This window comes from Hevea brasiliensis, chromosome 5 (genome assembly GCF_030052815.1).
Source record: "Hevea brasiliensis isolate MT/VB/25A 57/8 chromosome 5, ASM3005281v1, whole genome shotgun sequence".
In the NCBI taxonomy this organism is placed as follows: Eukaryota; Viridiplantae; Streptophyta; class Magnoliopsida; order Malpighiales; family Euphorbiaceae; genus Hevea; species Hevea brasiliensis.
In genome coordinates this window covers 112619136-112639668 of record NC_079497.1, presented here as the reverse complement: position 1 = coordinate 112639668, position 20533 = coordinate 112619136, and the positions used below count along the sequence as shown (strand labels likewise).

Sequence of the window (20533 nt, the reverse complement as noted above, 5' to 3'; positions counted from 1 at the left end):
CTGTATTTCACATTTTCATGCTTAGGAAGTACATACCTAATCCTTCCTATGTGCTGCAACCTTACTATGGAGCCGAATGAACACTTAACTTTCGAGGAGCAACCAGTAGCCATAATGGACTATCAGATGAGACAGTTGAGGTCAAAGTAGATCCCTATGGTTAAGGTCATATGGAGGAGCCAGTCAGTAGAAGAATGCACATAGGAGTTAGAGTGGGACATATGCAGCAAGTACCCGTACTTGTTCATTAAGTAACCTTGTAATTTTATTCTACTTTGTGTAAAATTTGAGAACGAATTTTCTGTAAGAGGGAAGAAAGTAACACTCTTAATTTTTAAATAAATATTTTATATGAAAATATTAATATTTTATTGTATTAAAATTTTGAAAATTTATTTGAGATTTTCTGGATTTTAAAAATTAGGTTCGATTTCCTTAATATAATAAATTTCATTATTTTTTAAAAATTAATTTAAAAATCACGTGGTAAAAATAAAAGTATATTTGGACTCCAAAATTTTTTTTGAGTTTTTTAGAATTTTTTTTGAAATTTTTGGGCCTCATTTTGGGTCTCAATGCAGAATAAAAATTTAATTTTGGGTATCCTGAATTGAATTGGCCAAATTAAATCAAATCGAATCGGACCGATCGAATCGAACCAACTCTTTTTCTTTTTCTTCTTCCTCCTCCTGCGTCCCCGACCACCCCTCTTTCCTCTCCATTTTCTCTCTCCTCCCTCCTCCTCCGATCGGCAGATCACCTCCCCTCCCTTCCCCAGTCACTGGAGCACCACCCCCACGCCTTCCCCTTGCCGACTGTCGCACCAGGACACTAGAAAATGTGGCGCATTTCTTTACCTTTTTGGCCAACATCCAGCCGATCTAGCTACCTGTCACACCCTACCCCTCCGTAAGATATAACATGATCCCGTTGTACATCTAATGAATTACCGTACTTCGCCTACCGGTAACTCATTAAATATACTACAATGGATTTTTAAAACCATTTTCTTACATTTTGGAAGTGTTGAGCATTTTGGTAGGAATTAAAAACATTTAATTGAAGTTTCAAAACTAGTAAAAATTTTTGTCCTTTTTAATTTTTCCACAAATTTTATAAAAATTTCGGCAGAGTGCCGTCTATATTTTGAGAAAACAGTTCTTTAAAACCTGTGAAAAATACTTCCACATAATTTCATTTCATAGCCTCAATCTCCAATAATATCCCAAACAATACAGTCAACCACAATTTAAATCAAAATTCACTTTTCAAAATATTGTTAAAATAATTCCATTCATAAACGTGGCATTAAAATTAATTTTATATACACAATCTTAATATACAGAAAGAAATTCAAAATAATATTATTATAATTTACTGTGTAACTGCTCAACTTTGTATTAATACATATGACATTAAATTATTTACATCAAAATAAACTACAATGGTATAACTAAATACTCGCACAAAAACCTCCGTGTAGTCCCAAAAATCAGTAGCTCACTCTACTACTTTTTCCTTGTCTCTATCTGCGACAGCAAAGAAAACTACCGCTGAGTATAAAAATACTCAGTGGTGCACAATAAAATAGAAAATGCATAATATAAAACATTTATGAACAATTCATAATTCAAAAATTTGACAATCACATTTCACAATTTTTCAAATCACAATTATAGGAAATCATAATTTTCAAAGCTTAATATAACACAAATTTGATCAAACAATTTAATAAACATAGTGTTGCAAATAAATAACACAACTTAGGCCATGACACAAAATTTTCGAACATGCCGTGTGTACATCATGACAAGGCAAACTCACCCCACTAATCGAAATCAATGAGAGAGGTGGCTAGCTAGCTAATGAGTACTCATCCAAACTCACCCCTCAGATTGGGAAGCCAGAGAGGGAGGAATATAGTCAAACTCATCCCATAAATGGAGGAGGAACATAGTGATATTGCCATGCCAAGTGTGAATCAAAAACAATTTCAAAATCATATTATTCAAATATTTCATGCAAAACATAATCAATTTCCAAAGTCAATTTTGCATTCACAAAGTGGCAACACAGTAGTTATTAAAACCCATAATTAATACAATAATTTCACAATGCATAACTAAACAAAATTTCTATGAGAAAATGATAAATTAAGGTTTATTATGCACAAACCTGATGTGAGTCGCCTCTAGGCCTTGACTCAGTTTGCCCTATCCTTTTCTAGGTCTTTTTCAGCTGAAACACGAAATTTATAGTGTTTCAGTATCTTATCTCACAATAATTCCAATAATTAATTTATATATGTTCAATTCTAGCTCCAATATGCTTAAACTTACATTCTTGAAATTTTCATGTTGAGGTTACTATTCATGATACTATTCAAGTCAAAATATTGACTTTCTTATGCTTAATAGGAATGGGAAATCTAATTATACCCACATATCACATTTTGGTCACCTAACTTGTTGGTTTTGGTCATTTTCTCAAAACTTAAGTCTTTTAGGCAAACTTTCAAATTTTCAGTTTTGGTAACCTATTTTACACTAATCCATTGGTCATGTTGCTGTTAGAATTTGACTAAGTTTTCTTCATAGAAGTTGTTCCTTATTGTCTTAACTTTATTTTCCTTTTTGAATCACTCTATTTGGAGTTTTGTAGCTCAAGTTATAGCCATTTGAACATGACTGGCCGGATTGGCCTAACCCAAATTTCTGGGCAAATTTCTGGGTTCTGGCAGTTTTAGGTCACCAAATTTGGGTGGCCAAATGGCTTGGTTAAGGGCATAATTTGGGTTTGTATTCTTCATGAAAGTTATAGGTCTATATCTCAGCTTTCTACTGGTAAAATTTTAGGTCATTTAAACCTGCCTAGCCCAAGCTATGGCCAAATGAACAAACACTGTTCATTTGGTTATTTTTGTACAGGGTATAACACCTAAGTCCGGATTTGGTCAATTTGTTCACTATGCTATGGTCACTTTTTGGGCATGATTCCTAAACAAAAAATGTGTCATTTTGTGTCTAGTTTCATTCCCAATTGGCCTCACACCAATTGGTTAGTAAATTTTCAGTTTTGGTCCCTGAAAGGGTCCTTGGTCATGCTGCCTGCAGAATGACCATATCCAATCCGAATTTCCATTTGGTTCCAATACTTCCAACACGCCACAATTGGTCATACATGACCATTTTTCAGCTCAAACAAGGTCAAACACACCATTTGACCAAGTCTCAAAATTTCATCTCCCAAACCCTAGGTCCAAAACCCTAACTTTCATAAAATTCAAATCTAATGCATTCTAAACACCTATCCATAGTCTACATACATAATTCAACCTAAACAACCATTCAAATGCATCAAATTCACTCATTTCAAGCCCTAACCTACTACTGGCTGAATTTCTATTTGGTCCCCAAGGATAGTTTTCTTTTAATTTTAAGTATATTTCTAAGTTAATTGAACTAAGAACATAAACATTTAATTAAAATATTCAAGTTTAGATTACTAACCTTTTCTTGAATTTTCAATCTTCAAATATCTATTTTTCCTCCTTCCTTTTCTTGATCAATCACCTTCTCAAGTTGGTCTAACAAGTTTTAATGGGGAATTTGGGGACAAAGTGGGGTTAGGTGGTTGGAAGAAGCTTGGTTTCAGGCTTTAATGGAGTTTTCTTCAGTGGTGAAGTGAGGGAGAGAAGGGCAGCCCATTGGTGAGGGTGAAGGTCTGATTTTTTTTTTTGTTTCTTTTTAGTGTATTTTTAACTCTTTTAGTCTTAGTTGACTTGGTCAATATTTGTAGGAAAAGTAAAATTAGTTTTGACATCATGATGATGTCATCCAAGTGATATAAATAAACTTTTTCTTCTTTTTTTTTTCTTTTTCTTTTGCATTTAATTCTTGATCCCAAAATTTTTTTTTCTCCGATTTTATTTGACAGTCAGGTCAGCAGTCAACTCCAAGGGTCAATTGACCAAATTGCCCCTTGCCGGTTCGACCCGGTTTGTAAATAATTTAATATTTCTTCTGGATCCCTGACCTAATTATTTGACCTGCTTAACAATTCTTTTTCGTGATTTTCTCTTTTTCACTGTGTTCGCAATAGTCCTAGGACCGTAGTGTCACATTTTACGGTTCGAAATTTGAGTTTAAATCGACCTCGCAGTCCTTTCCGAGAAGGTCACCCATTGTTGTGACTTTCGGCTCATTTAACTTCTTGTGTTCTGTTTTTCTTATTTATACTTAACTAATTGACAATTATTAATTATTTGTGTTCAAGGCTTCCCTAGGTGTCTTAGACGTGGTTCTACTTCTCTTACTTGTCCGGACTGACACCGGTCACCAGAATAGTAAAATATACTAGGCTATGGCAATAGGGGTGTTACACTACCAATCGGACTAAGTCTTATCTCGAACACCTTCTACTTCTTAAGAGCTTTCCATATATACCAAGAACACCCAATTCCATTGAGAGGTTTATCCAATTTTTATCCGGGAAGTTTTATCCCATTTTGACTTTTGGGCTAAATTTCTCTCAAACCGAGAACCTGTTATACTCATTTCATATAGGCATTTTAGGGTAGTTTTGCATCCATTTTGCCTTTATATTTTAGTATATTTTATGTTTTTAGCTTTATTTTAGCTTATTTGTTAAATTTAGATACTTTACATTTGATTTTTGTAATTTTGTTGTTTTTGATAGGATTTTGTGGCAAATCGAAGATCAATGAGTGCATTAGGAAGTGTTTTGAAAAAATTTGGAATTCTTTAAGCATGGAGGAAAGTTAAAGAAATCAAGTTTTGAAAGAGCAAGTTAGTCAAAATTTGCTTAAGACTTTGCTTATGATGTTGCTTAGGGTATGTCATATAAGCTTAACCTTAAACCTGTTTAAGCTGAAAGTCAAGCACGGCTTAAATCCTACATATTCAAGCTTTTACTCCACAACCTGCCGAGAATTGCTTAAGATTCTGCTTAGGGTAAAGCGGCAGTGCTTAAGGTGCATCATAAATCAAGCTGGAAGTCATGCATAAGCAGAAAGAAAACCCATTTTATTCTAGTCTGCAGAGATTTGCTGAGGGTCTGCTTAACCTTAAGCAGACAGTGCGACCAGAAGCTGAAATTTGCTAAGAAGCTGCTTAGGGTTAAGCCGAACCTTAAGCAAACTGCCCAGAAAGTGAATAACGCTGCTGACTTGGATAATTTTACACCTCATTTCCTATCCACTCCTTGGCTCTTATTTACTTTTAGGGCAACTTTTTGGGACGATATAAATTCCTCATTTCCTAGTTTTTGCCACAAGAGGAAAGGAAGGAAAAACAAAAAGGAAAGAAAATTTAATAGAGAGAGAGAGGAGACGCCATTTCTTTTGGGGAGGAGCTGCTGCAACCATTTTTGGAGCTCCAGAAACCAGAGTTTTGGGTTCTTCTACTTGGGTTTTTTCTATTTTAGTTCTCTTATCATGTTTTTCTTTACTTTTCCATCAATCTTTCTTGTAAATACCATCATGAGTGAGTAAACTCTTTAGATTTCAGAGTTGGAAAATATGTTTTAGATTAATTTGTGTATTTGGACTGGGTATTTCCTTATTTTACATAAATATAAGTTTTGATTCCTTCCTTGTGTGCTTGATTTACTTGCCTAATGTTGGTACCCATTGGGTATTGTGATAATCTTTAATTGAAGGACCGAAAGGTGAAAGTCATTGATAGATAATCAAGGATTGGAACTTAAAATAACCTAGATTTAGAAATAAACTAGGATTTTATGAGGAATTAATGATTGGTTACAAAACATAATAGGTTTTAAAGTAATCAAATAACATACGAAAGTAGGTTTGGTTATTTTAGAACACACTTTGGTTTGCTTGAAAAAGATATCAAAGGAATTTAGAATCAATTTCCTTCAAACTCTATTTTTCCCTAAAAATTGGAATGCCCAAGACAAATCCCAATTAATTTATGCATAAACCCCCAACTCTGGAATCACTTTTAACATAATTAGACTTTGATTTGAATTATCCATTGTTAATTTAGTTTAATTGCAAACTAGATCTAGAATTTATTTGTTTGCTCTTTACCCATTCCAATTAGATTAATCAATTTACCTTGCTCATTTACATTTACCATTTATTCATTAATCATTAGCCCAAATAATCGCTTCATTCATAGTTTGGTACTCGAACGGCAAATCCTCGTGGGAACGATACTTGATTCATCACTTTATAACTTGAGACGACCCGTATACTTGCGGATTCGCCACATCAAGTTTTTGGCGCCGTTGCCGGGGATTTGATTTTTGTTTGATATTGAACAATTTTTTCTTTGGTTAATTTGGGCATTTTATTTTATTTTCTTTTTACCATTTTACTTTGAGAATTTGTTTATTTTGTTTTTCAGGTACTTTATTTTATGAGAAGGACAAAAAGTGAAGAAATCAATTTATTCTTTGATCCAGAAATAGAAAAGACAGCAAAAGCTTTAAGAGTAGAATCTAAAAGGAGAAAAGCTGAAATTAAAGCTCAACAACAATAAGAAAGAGCACAAGAGAAAGAGCAATTACAAGAAGAAATGGCCAACAACAATAACAACCGCTCTGTGAAGGATCATGCCTATCCTAACATTGGGGATTTCATGCCAAGTATCACAAGACCAAGAGTAGAAGCTAATAATTTTGAATCAAGCTCTGACTCCGATGGTACAATAATCACAATTTGGAGGAAATCCAAGTGAAAGTCCACATGTGCATCTAGCACACTTTCTTGAGATCAGTGATATGTTGAAGATAAATGGAGTTTCTGATGATGCAATTCGACTCAGATTATTTCCTTTTTCTTTGAAGGACCGAGCTAGAGAGTGGTTACATTCTTTGCCACCGGGTTCTATCACAACATGGGATGAACTTTCTCAAGCATTTTAAGCTCAATATTTCCCACCAAGCAAGACAGCTAAGCTAAGAAATGAGCTGACTTCTTTCAAACCTAGAGATGATGTGAGCTTGTATGAAGCATGGGAGAGGTACAAGGATTTGCAAAGGAGATGTCCACATCATGGGATTCCTAAGTGGATGCTTGTTCAACACTTTTACAATGGAGTTTCACCAGCTATTAGAAGTACAATTGATGCATCTTCTGGAGGTGATCTTATGGAGAAATCTGAAGATAAAGCTTTTTCTGCTCTTAATAAAATTGCTTATAACAACTACCAATGGAGTTGTGAAAGGAATGAGATCAAGAAACCAGCTGGTATGTTTGAGCTTGATGCCATGAATATGATTAATGCTAAGTTTGATGCTTTGACAAGGAAAATGGACAAGCTAAGTATGAAAGTAGATTCTTCAGCTGGAGGTTCTAGTAATTCAGCAGAAGTTGGAGCCGCAAATGTCAATTGTGCAGCTGATTTTTCTGCACTTAATCAAGATTTTTCAAGTGAGCAAGTGGATTATGTGGGGAACTACAATCAAAGACCAGGTGGTAACTCATTTTCTGCAACTTATGATCCAGCATGGAGAAACCACCCCAATTTCTCTTGGGGAGGTAGACAAGGACAAAATCAAAATTTTCAGCAACCTTCTGGGTATCAACAAAATCAAAATTTTCAGCAGAATAGAGGTTCTCCTCCTGGAATTCCTAAACCTCAAAATGCACCTGCTCCACCTCTACCACAACAAGCACAACCAGACAAGACAGCTAGATTAGAAGCTATGATTGAGACTCTACTTGTGAGCCATCAAAGTCAACAAGAAATGATTTCTCAATTAGCATCTAAAGTGGATTAAATGGCAACACACAACAAGATGTTAGAGAATCAAATAGCTCAACAAGCTAGCTCTTCAAATAACAAAGCATTTGGGAAGCTCCCTAGCCAGCCAAAAAATTCGAGGGAGCATTGCAAGGCTATTACATTGAGGAGTGAAAAAATATTAGAGAATGGAGATAAAAAGATTGTAGGGAAAATTGAAGAAGAGAAAAACAGAGAAGGAGATGAACAAACTGAAGTTGAAGTTAGAATTGAAGCTGAGAAAGAAAATTCAGTGGAAGAAGAGGAAGTAAGGAGAGAGAGAGCAAAGAGGAAGAACCTAAATATGTTGCACCTAAAGCCTACATGCCACCTTTACCATTCCCACAAAGGTTCCAGAAAGCAAAACTGGATAAACAATTTGGGAAGTTTTTGAAAGTATTGAAGTCTTTGCATGTGACTATTCCTTTCACTGATGCCTTAGCACAAATGCCTTCATATGCTAAATTTTTGAAGGAGATTTTATCTAACAAGAAGAAATTGGAGGAATTTGAAACCGTAGCTCTCATAGAAGAAAGCAGTGCTATTTTGCAAAATAAGCTTCCACCCAAACTGAAAGATCTTGGAAGTTTTTTCACACCATGTCACATTGGGGATATCAGTATAGATAATGCTTTATGTGATCTTGGAGCCAGTGTTAGTCTAATGCCATTGTCTATCTATGAGAAAGTGAAGATTGGATAAATGAAGCCTACTATCATCTCACTACAGTTAGCAGATAGGTCTATTAAATTTCCAATTGGGGTAATTGAGAATGTTCCTCTGAAAGTTGAAAAATTTTTCATACCAGTGGATTTTGTGGTATTGGAGATGGAGGAGGATGTACACATTCCTATTATTCTTGGTAGACCTTTCCTTGCTACTGCTGGAGCTGTGATTGATGTAAAAAATGGGAGGCTTACATTAGAAGTTGGGGAAGAAAAAGTTGAATTTAATTTGTTTCAAGCAATGAAAAAGAAAGATGATTCAAATTCATGCTTGAGAATTGATGTGATAGAAGAAGAGGTCAGAGAAGTGCTTAAAAAGAAACATCCTAAAGATCCCTTAGAAGCTTGTTTGGTTCATAACATCAAAAAAGGGGATGAGATTGAAGAAGCTGTAGAATATGCTATAATTTTGGAAGGAAATCCACCTTTGCCTATGGCTGATATTGAAAAGATTGGGGATTTGAAGCAAGATACAACTTCATCATCAAAGCTTGAAAAAAGTGAAGCACCGAAGGTAGAGTTGAAACCTCTTCCAACAAATCTTAGGTATGCTTTTCTAGGTCAAAACTCTACATATCCTGTAATTGTTAGTGCTAAATTGAATTATTGTGAAGTTGAAAAATTATTAAGAGTTCTTAAAAAGCATAGAAGGATAATCGGTTATACCATTGATGATATTAAAGGAATACATCCTTCTATGTGCATGCATAGAATTTTGTTGGAAAATAATCATAAAGCCTCTCGAAAGTCACAGAGGAGATTGAATCCAAATATGAAAGAGGTTGTGAAAAAGGAAATCTTGAAATTGCTTGATGCAGGTATCATTTACCCTGTTTCTGACAGCAATTGGGTAAGTCCAGTTCATGTTGTACCCAAGAAAGGGAGCATCATAGTAGTGAAAAATAAAAATGATGAACTAATACCTACAAGGACTGTAACTGGATGGAGAATGTGTATAGACTATAGGAAGTTGAATAATGCAACTAGAAAGGACCATTTTCCATTACCATTTATAGATAAGATGCTTGAGAGACTAGCTAATCATTCTTATTTTTGCTATTTGGATGGCTATTCAGGATTCTTTCAGATTCCTATTCACCCAGATGATCAGAATAAAACTACCTTCATATGTCCTTACGGTACCTTTGCATATCGAAGGATGCCATTTGGACTATGTAATGCCCCTGCTACATTTCAAACATGTATGATGTCCATATTTTTTGACATGATTGAGGGTATTATGGAAGTATTCATGGATGATTTTTCTATGTATGGTAAATCTTTCGATGAATGCTTATCTAACTTGTCTAAGATTTTGCAGAGATGTGAAGAGTTCAATTTAGTTTTGAATTGGGAAAAGTGCCATTTTATGGTACAAGAAGGAATTGTTTTGGGATATCTTGTGTCAAACAGGGGTATTGAGGTGGATAAAGCAAAGGTAGAAATTATTGAGAAAATGCCACCCCCAACATCCGTGAAGGGAGTGAGGAGTTTCTTGGGGCATGCTGGATTTTACAGGAGATTCATCAAGGATTTCTCTAAGATTTCTAAGCCTCTTACTAATTTATTGAGTAAAGATGTGGAATTTCATTTTGATACTAATTGTATGAACACTTTATGCAGGATAAAGGAAGCTTTGATATCTGCTCCTATTATGCAGCCACCCGATTGGTCATTACCTTTTGAGTTAATGTGCGATGCTAGCGATTATGCCATTGGGGCTGTTTTGGGACAACTGAGAGATAAGAAGGTGTATGCAATATACTATGCAAGTAGGACCTTAGATGATGCTCAAATAAATTACTCTACTACAGAGAAAGAGTTTTTGGTAGTGGTATTTACAGTAGATAAATTCAGGTCTTATCTTGTGGGGTCTAAGGTAATAGTGTACAAGGATCATGTAGCTATCAAGTATCTCCTTCAGAAAAAAGAGGGTAAACCTAGATTGATAAGGTGGGTGCTACTCCTTCAAGAGTTTGACTTGGAAATTAAAGACAAGAAAGGAGTAGAAAATGTGGTAGCAGATCATCTGTCTAGATTGAGGCAAGAACAAGGAGATAATTTGGGAAAAGAGCCCCCAATAGATGATTATTTTCCTGATGAGCAACTGTTAGTAATCATGAATGCAAAAACCCCCTGGTATGAAGATTTCGTGAACTATCTGGTGTGTGGAATCCTTCCACCTGACCTAACATGGCAGCAGAAGAAGAAATTTCTTTTTGATGTGAAGGATTATGATTAGGAAGAGCCATTTTTGTTCAAGAGATGTGGAGATGGGTTGATTAGAAGATGTTTAGCTGATGAGGAGATAGGGAATGTTATTAAAGATTGCCATTGTTCACTTTATGGGGGTCATATGAGTGTGACAAAGACTGCAGAAAAAGTTCTTTAAGCAGGGTTCTTTTGGCCACATATGTTTAAAGATGTGAGAAAGTTTGTAAATGCATGTGATAGGTGTCAAAGGATGGGTAATATCTCGAAAAGAGATGAAATGCCCCTCCAAAATATATTGGAAGTGGAACTATTTGATGTGTGGGGCATTGATTTCATGGGACCTTTTCCATCATCCTTTGGACACAAATATATTTTAGTTGGGGTAGATTATGTGAGCAAATGGGTTGAAGCTATACCATCTCCAACTAATGATGTTAGAGTTGTGATTAAATTCCTTAAAAAGTTCATTTTTACAAGAGTTGGAACTCCACGTGCCATTATAAGTGATGGAGGTTCTCATTTTTGTAACCATCAATTTAAGAGATTATTACAAAAATATGGAGTAAAGCATAAGGTTGCAACACCCTACCATCCACAAACTAGTGGTCAAGTGGAGATCTCAAATAGAGAGTTGAAAAGAATTCTTGAGAAAACAGTGAATAGTTTAAGAAAAGATTGGTCACTAAAATTAGATGATGCTCTTTGGGCCTATAGAACAGCTTTTAAAACTCCTATTGGCACCACCCCATTTAGATTGGTTTATGGGAAAGCTTGTCATTTACCTTTGGAGTTAGAGCATAGAGCATATTGGGCCATAAGGACACTGAATTTTAACTTAAAAACTGCAAGAGAAAAAAGAATGCTGCAACTAAATGAACTTGAGGAACTTAGATTGGATGCTTATGAAAATGCCAAGCTTTACAAGGAAAGAACTAAGAGATGGCATCATAAGCATATTAGGAGGAAAGAATTTCAGGAAGGTGATGTTGTTCTCTTATATAACTCTAGGTTAAGGATGTTTCCCGGAAAATTAAAGTCAAGATGGTTAGGGCCTTACACTGTTATAAAGGTATACCCCTATGGAGCTGTTGAGATAGGCAATGAAACCTCAGGGATTTTCAAAGTTAATGGGCAGAGATTAAAGCATTATATTGTTGGAGAACCCACACAAAAGTTTGTAGAGGTTTCATGGCTTGGTTCTCCAATTAGGGATATTTAGGTAATTTGGAGTGGAAGGTCAAACTTAAGACCTTAAACAAGCACTTCTTGGGAGGCAACCCAAGCGTATCCTTTTATAGTTTATTAATCTTCTATTTCATTTCATTTTTAGTTTTTACCCTCATTAAACTCAAAAGTGACATTTGTTTATCTTTTGTAGGTCATTCATGAAGATTGGGCAAATTGACACTTGTAGCAAAAAGAAAAGAATTGAAAGGGAGCAAGTATAAGCAAAATTTTACACTTTATCCAGTACCTGTGAACAGTAACACTTTTAAACTCATGCTAAATTGCTGATATTGCAATCGACTTGATAGCACATGTTTGATTTTGTGTCTTGTGTAAATTCTGTGAAATGCAACTTGAATGAGGATCAATTTTGATATTTAGGACTGATGTGAGCTTTATTGAAGTGCAAAAATAGTGTTTGTTAAGTTTTACCTTTTAGTGTATATATAGTTTTGTAATCTGTTAAAAATTTACATGTTTTTGTTTGAATTGCTGCTAGTTTTTGTAGTCTGCTAGTTTTTATTACTGTTCATGCTACTGTTCATGCTGCTTAAAAAGTCAATTTCTATGTCTTTTCTGCAACTTTTGAATGTCTGAAACTTGTCTCAAATGCTGCTGAAAATGTGCTTTTGGTATAAGCTTAGGAATAAGACTATTTCATTAAGTTTGCAAAAAGGTAATCACAATTGGTGCCTAATTTGAACCATGCTTGCAAAAAGCTAAATGAACATGGATCATGCTTGCTAAGTTTATGAGAGATGATGAGCTTAAATTTTTCAATTTTGTGGTATTAATGTGCATTTGGTAATTGCTGAGGGTCATGATGGCATTCCATAGCATTTGGACTGTTTTTGGTAAGTAAAATCACAATTTTTCCCAAAACCTGCCGAAACTTGCTGATGATATTGCTTACTAAGCTGTATCCTATGCAAATTCTGCTGAACCTTATGCTTAACCCCAAGCATAACCCAAATTACCAGATGTCTGCCCCACATTTTAAAAAGCCCAAAATTTTCGCCATTTTTTTTTATACAGCCCTCGCCCAAACTCCCGATAACCAAAGCTTCATTCCGCCGAATCCCTTCCCACACCATTTTTTCCGGCATTTTTAGGGAAGCTGAAGAGTTTATTTCTCTTCATTAAATGGTGAGAACCAAGATGTGGTCCACGCACAAACCCAAACCTAGAAAATCTCAACGCTCTGTCAAATCGAAAATGGGTACTCCATCTTCTTTACACACAAACCCTAACCCCAGTCCCAGTCCACCACTACCTCAATCGCCACCACCGCTGACACCACCACTACCTCAATCGCCACCACCGCAAACACCACCACTACCCCAAAGCCAAACACCAACCCTCATTTCGCCAACCCCCCTCTCGCCACAAACTAAGCCACAAAATGAAACACCCATTTTCGAAACTCAGTTCCAAGAACCAATGTTTAAACCTGCACTAACTCAAACAAATCTAAAGGTAAAACTAAAAAGGCTGCGGGTAGACCCAAGAAAGCCACTGTCAGAAAAAGAAAAGGAACGCCCTCTGTTCCTTTGGACTTAAACTCTCCACCTCAACTTTCCTCTGAACCAGTCAGTAAAAGAACTAGGTCCTCCTCGCAAATTCCATCACCAGCGGTTCAAACCCCTGTACCTCAGTCACCCTTAAACTCTCCCCATCCTGCCACTGCTCTAGTAGCACCTACGTCATCTGCCAATGATATAGAGGAGGTATTTTCTCCATTACCTTAAGCTTTTAAAGACATGGATATGAAAAATGCTTATGAGAGTTAGCTTCTAAACCTATTTTGGCAAACAAATATATGGATGAGCAGATTTTAAAAGAGTTAGGCATTTATGACTCTGTATTTGCCTATTTAGACGCTGTCAACTGGACTAAGTTTGCTAGGATTAGGGAACCAGTGTACAAGGATTTGACCTTGGAATTTTTGAGTTCCTTAAGGCTGAATTTCAAACCAATAGTACCTGACATAAGGATGTGATCTATTTTCGATGTGCTGGCATTGATAGGGAGTTAGACATGGATTCTATGAATGAAATTTTTGGTTTTCAGGGTTCGGGTTATAAAAGTATTGAGTGGCAACAAACCATCTATGACCCTGTTCAGTTCTGGAAAGACATTGCACCTTATGGGGGTTATTACAGACAGAGGACAGCAAAAGCCTCTAGGATAGTCGATAATGTGTTGAAATACCTCCATAAATTTATCTCTTACACTGTTTTAGGAAGGGGACACAGTAACAGCATTGTGGGTGCTGGAGATTTATTTTTCTTATGGTGCATGAAGGAGAGAAAATAAGTTAGCACAGCCCATTTCCTAGCTACTCATTGGCACCAAATTGTCACAAAGCATACCAAAGGTAGCATAGTCTTTGGAGGATATATAACTACCATAGCCAATTCATTTAGCTTTGATGCTAGTCTATATAAGCTACTGCCAGTGTCTGGTGAATCATATATAGACAGCACAATGTTGCTACATATGGATCTTTGTGAGAAAGTAGGAGATACCTATGCTTTGTTACAGCAGCATCCCGAAGCCAGTGGTACTACAGACCCAACTACCTTTGCACTAGCAGAACCCCAAACAACCACTGCCCCACAGTTTTCAGCAGATATTTTGTCCCTCTTAAGATCCTTGGAATCCAAAGTATCCAGTTTCACTGTCCAACCATCTGTTCCCTCACCTGACAACATAGATATCCTTGCAACCTTGAAGAGCTTAGAAGTTAAAATTGATACCATGGGTCAGCAGTAGGTCAACCAAAAGAAGAAGCTAAAAAAGAAACTTAAAAAGAGATTTTCATCTCTTAAAAAGAAACAGAAGCAACAATAACTTCAAATGTTGGAGCTCTACAACAAATTGGCCCAATCTTTTAACAATTTATATCATTGGGGCCAAGACATGCTTCAAGAAATGAAAGACCTCACAGAAAATTTGAAGCCTTACAAACTTGGATCACAATGAACCTACCGAGAACTGAAGCGGACCACGATCTGACAACAAAGCCTTAACAGCAGAGCTTAAACAGTAGCAATAGTTTAGTACTAGTTTTAGTTCTTCAATTCAGTTTTAATTTCTGTTTTGGGTTTATTTTGTAATCTGTTTATTTTAATATTTAAACTTTAGTAATAGTTGTAATACTTTGGTAATTAGTTTTTATGATTATATTTGCATTTATTTCCTTTAGTTTAGTTTATTTTATTTTATCTTCTGATATGGATATAGTTATTCTATGAATGTTTTTTGGTTTAATTCTTGATTTAACTGTTAGATCTTATTTCATTACACTTTTTCTTCTTCTTGCACATTATTTTTGTACTTTATTTTTTTATTCAGTCCTAATTTTGTTAATATTAATGAGTTGCACAATTTACTTTGAGCTACATATGTTTAACATCATTTTGAGGTAACGGCTTACCCTTTTACTATTTATGCTTATGGTATGTTGCCAATGCTTATGCTTTTGCTTACCCTACACAACAGGTTAAGCAGCATCTTAAGCAGTGTAAATTCATATATTTGGGATACTTTTTCACATTTTTCTCTCGAAAGCTTCATTGTTAATATCATCTTGAGCTAATTTTGGAATACTTGAGCTTATATTGATTTAATCCCCAATTGTATATATTTCATTAATTGATTAGTTCACGCAATTTTGCCCATCTTTGCATTCATTTTAGACATTGAGGACAATGTTTCATTTGAGTTTGGGGGTGAGGGCAAAATTTTTGCAAAATTTAAAATTTTCATTCATTCATTTATTGCATTTCATTCATTCATATATAAATAATCCATACACTTATACATATACCACACACATGTCTATACTCATACACATACATTTGCATATAGTTTTCATATAAATTACACTTAGTTTTAATTTGATTTATGCATTCATTTTAGGATCATGCATATCATAAAAATAATTTTTTACCTTGTCCTTAGAGGATTGAGAATTGCTTTGAAAAGCAATTGAGCTTACTTTTAGAAGGGTTTGATGGATTGAAAGTTCTGGATAGGTGCAAAATTATTAGATTCTTGCTTTAGTCTATATCTTCTTAGCCAAGGGCCACCCAATCAATTGCATTGACTTTGAGTGCTTAGAGAAAACTCTAAGGTGAGAAGTAGCTAATTGATGTTTCACCAATCCTAGAACAATCTTTCTAAACCTTTCAAGGCAAAATCATAGCATGCACTTGAAAAAGAAATGATTTAGGCATTCTTTGAATTTTAAACTATATTTTAGCCTTAGCCAACCTCACTTCAAAATTTCCCTTTGAAACCAATTTGAGCCTACATTTATCCCTCTTATTTCTTTGGAACCCACATTAATGCCTAGCCATAAACCCAAACACTTACCTACCCTCCATGAGAATGATTCTTTGAGTGATAGATACACTTAATAATAATAATAATAATAATTAGTTGGGAAAAGTGACTAGAGTAAAAAAAAAAAAAAAAGCTAGCAAATTCAATTATGGTATGTAAAGTAATTCACCACCCAAGTACACAAAGAAATGAGTTTGGGGGTGAATTGAAAGGGACAATTATAATTCAAAGTCAATGTTATTTATGTAGTCCCTCTAAAAGCTTCAAAATCATATGCTAGCATTGGTGAATAGTTGTAAAGTTCCTTCCCCCATTTGATTTTAAAAAAAAAAAGTGTGTCTTGATCTTTTAATAATTTGATTATTCTCATATTTTGTTACCTTTATCCTTTCCTTGTTAGCCACATTATCACCCCCTTGACCCCATTACAACCCTTAAAAGTCTTGTTTTGATGGTGTTTTGCTATATTAGTGGAGATTGGAATAGGAGAATTGCCTATGGGATTGTGATATCATTAATCTATTCATTTACTTCCATATTTGAGACACTTTAGTTTATAGATTACCCTATAGTCTATTTAGGCATGATTATTCTTTGTGATTGATTGGTTTGGGCTTGATGATATGGATAATTGACCCAAGGCTAAGCGGTGATAACTTTGGTAAGGATTGAATTCTTTGTACCTTGAAAGTGGGTATATGGTGTGTTGGTGGCTAAAAGTAAGCTTGAGAGTTTGTATAAGTAATTTTCATAAATTTAAGGTAAGGTACCCCAAATTGCATTAATTGTTTTTAATATTTGCTTGAGGACGAGCAAAGATTTGAGTTTGGGGGAATTTGTTATACTCATTTCATATAGGCATTTTAGGGTAGTTTTGCATCCATTTTGCCCTTATATTTTAGTATATTTTATGTTTTTAGCTTTATTTTAGCTTATTTGTTAAATTTACATACTTTTACATTTGATTTTTATAATTTTGTTATTTTTGATAGGATTTTGTGGCAAATCGAAGATCAATGAGTGCATTAGGAAGTGATTTGAAGAAATTTGGAATTCTTTAAGCATGGAGGAAAGTTAAAGAAATCAAGCTTTGAAAGAGCAAGTTAGCCAAAATTTGCTTAAGACTTTACTTATGATGTTGCTTAGGGTATGTCATATAAGCTTAACCTTAAGCCTGTTCAAGCTGAAAGTCAAGCACGGCTTAAATCCTACATATTCAAGCTTTTACTCCACAACCTGCCGAGAATTGCTTAAGATTCTGCTTAGGGTAAAGCGGCAGTGCTTAAGGTGCAGCACAAATCAAGCTGGAAGTCATGCATAAGCAGAAAGAAAACCCATTTTATTCTAGTCTGCCAAGATTTGCTGAGGGTCTGCTTAACCTTAAGTAGACAGTGCGACCAGAAGCTGAAATTTTCTAAGAAACTGCTTAGGGTTAAGCCGAACCCTAAGCAAACTACCCAGAACGTGAATAACGCTGCTGACTTGGATAATTTTACACCTCATTTCCTATCCACTCCTTGGCTCTTATTTACTTTTAGGGCAACTTTTTGGGACGATATAAATTCATCATTTCCTAGTTTTTGCCACAAGAGGAAAGGAAGGAAAAACAAAAAGGAAAGAAAATTTAATAGAGAGAGAGAGGAGACGCCATTTCTTTTGGGGAGGAGCTGCTGCAACCATTTTTGGAGCTCCAGAAACCAGAGTTTTGGATTCTTCTACTTGGGTTTTTTCTATTTTAGTTCTCTTATCATGTTTTTCTTTACTTTTCCATCAATCTTTCTTGTAAATACCATCATGAGTGAGTAAACTCTTTAGATTTCAGAGTTGGGAAATATGTTTTAGATTAATTTGTGTATTTGGACTGGGTATTTCCTTATTTTACATAAATATGAGTTTTGATTCCTTCCTTGTGTGCTTGATTTACTTGCTTAATATTGGTACCCATTGGGTATTGTGATAATCTTTGATTGAAGGATCGAAAGGTGAAAGTCATTGATAGATAATCAAGGATTGGAACTTAAAATAACCTAGATTTAGAAATAAACTAGGATTTTAAGAGGAATTAATGATTGGTTACAAAATATAATGGGTTTTAAAGTAATCAAATAACATACAAAAGTAGGTTTGGTTATTTTAGAACATACTTTGGTTTGCTTGAAAAATATATCAAAGGAATTTAGAATCAATTTCCTTCAAACTCTATTTTTCCCTAAAAATTGGAATGCCCAAGACAAATCCCAATTAATTTATGCATAAACCCCCAACTCTGGAATCACTTTTAACATAATTAGACTTTGATTTGAATTACCCATTGTTAATTTAGTTTAATTGCAAACTAGATCTAGAATTTATTTGTTTGCTCTTTACCCATTCCAATTAGATTAATCAATTTACCTTGCTCATTTACATTTACCATTTATTCATTAATCATTAGCCCAAATAATCGCTTCATTCATAGTTTGGTACTCAAACGGCAAATCCTCGTGGGAACGATACTTGATTCATCACTTTATTACTTGAGACGACCCGTATACTTGCGGATTCGCCACATCAGAACCCCACGAGAATTCGAAAGTATTACCGTGCTCTACTCGATGAGAGCTTCACAGCCATATAAATTTCAAAATTTTTCGATATCAAAATTTTGGTGGGTCCCTTGAACTTCACAGTATTTTTCTGAGCTCCAAATGAGCTTAACTAATTTTCTAACAATTTTATTCTAACCCCTGGTGTTATGGGATTCATGTAAGTACTTTGGTTTCACAGAAATTTGACTGTTGCTTAGGTTTTTATTTTCAAGCCAGACAGATAGGCTGTCGGAACAACTTTCGATTTGGGTCGAAATTATAGTCTACCCCACTATTTTCAGACACTCCAGACGCGTTCCAAGCATCAGAATTGGTATAAGTAAACCTAAACCCTAATTTTTTTCAATTACCTAGTCCTGAATTTAGAATAAAAATCTATAAAATATTCATGGGTAGCTAGAAAATTATAAATCCTTTTGTATTAGCTTCATAATATTGTTAAGGACTACGGGGCAGAAATTTAGAAATTTTAGAGCTCATTTGAATGAGTTATGATAAAATGATAATTGTAGGGACTAAAATAAAATTTTTCAAAATTGTGAATATTGACTGTTTTGGAGGGCCCAGGAGCGGCCATATTATGTTGATGAGATGTGGTTGTAGGATTTGTGTATTAGAAGTATTATTTGGATTATCCTGTAGGTTGGATAGGTCCTAGGTATGAGAGAAACTTTATTGGATTTTTAGCAAAATTTAGGATTTGTCCTTTGAATTTTTGAAGTTTTTGTTTGAATAAATATTGATAAAATATTTGATATAATATTAAGGTTAGTTGGGCTAGCCTTCCTCCTCTGCCCAGCTTTCATTGTGACTTTCAGTTAAGTTGTGAGTAGATATTCATTTTATTTATAATTTTAATATTATTATGCATTCAAGGCATGCTCATGCATCACACACACACACACACACACACACACACACACACACACACATATATATATATATATATATATATATATATATATATGTAGCTAATTGTTAGGCACGATCTATGTTGCATTTTCTTGTTTGCATAATGAAATGTGGATGTTGCCTTAGGGTGATTTGGAGCAGTGTGTTTGTGTGTATATGCGGTGTGATGGATATGGATAGGATGGGTAGATTGGCTTGAGTTAGTCTCGCTTAGAGCCTGATCCTTTTTGTGATAAGTCGGGGTGAGTACGGCTTTGAGTTGATCTCGTTGACCCCCGCATTTGGATTATAAGAGAAACGGACTCGAGTTGATCTTATTGGCAGGTGTTGGATTAAGAGAGCTGTATAGGGGATTAGCTTCATATATGCATATTCGTTGGTGTGACATATGGGTGTTTGAGTACTCTAAATTACTCTTTGTGCGAATATTGTTTGAATGGGATGAATTTATTGATCTATGTTGTATTTCATCCATAGGGATGCATTTGTAGACCCTTATTTTATGATTTATTATGAGTATGTGTATTGAGGCTGTAGTAAACTTGACGATGAAAAATTTTATGACTGTAAGATGTAATTGGAGGCATGAAGCTGAATTATTAATTCCGCGGTATGATATTAAAAAAAAAAAAATAATATATTTTTTTGAGAAATTAATTTAATTAAATTTAAATAAAATTTTATTTTGTTTAAATTTAATATGGGTAGTTTTTAAATGGATCTAATTAAGTTTAATTGGGCCCAT

At 34.8% G+C, this 20533-nt stretch overlaps 1 non-coding gene across 1 annotated transcript; it reads right to left on the bottom strand.

Moving 5' to 3' along the window:
• Positions 1-6942: 6942 nt before the first annotated feature.
• LOC131180540 (small nucleolar RNA R71) lies at positions 6943-7049 on the bottom strand. Its single transcript, XR_009149307.1, has one exon. It is a non-coding gene; the product is annotated as a small nucleolar RNA R71 (small nucleolar RNA).
• Between the last annotated feature and the right edge of the window lie 13484 nt (positions 7050-20533).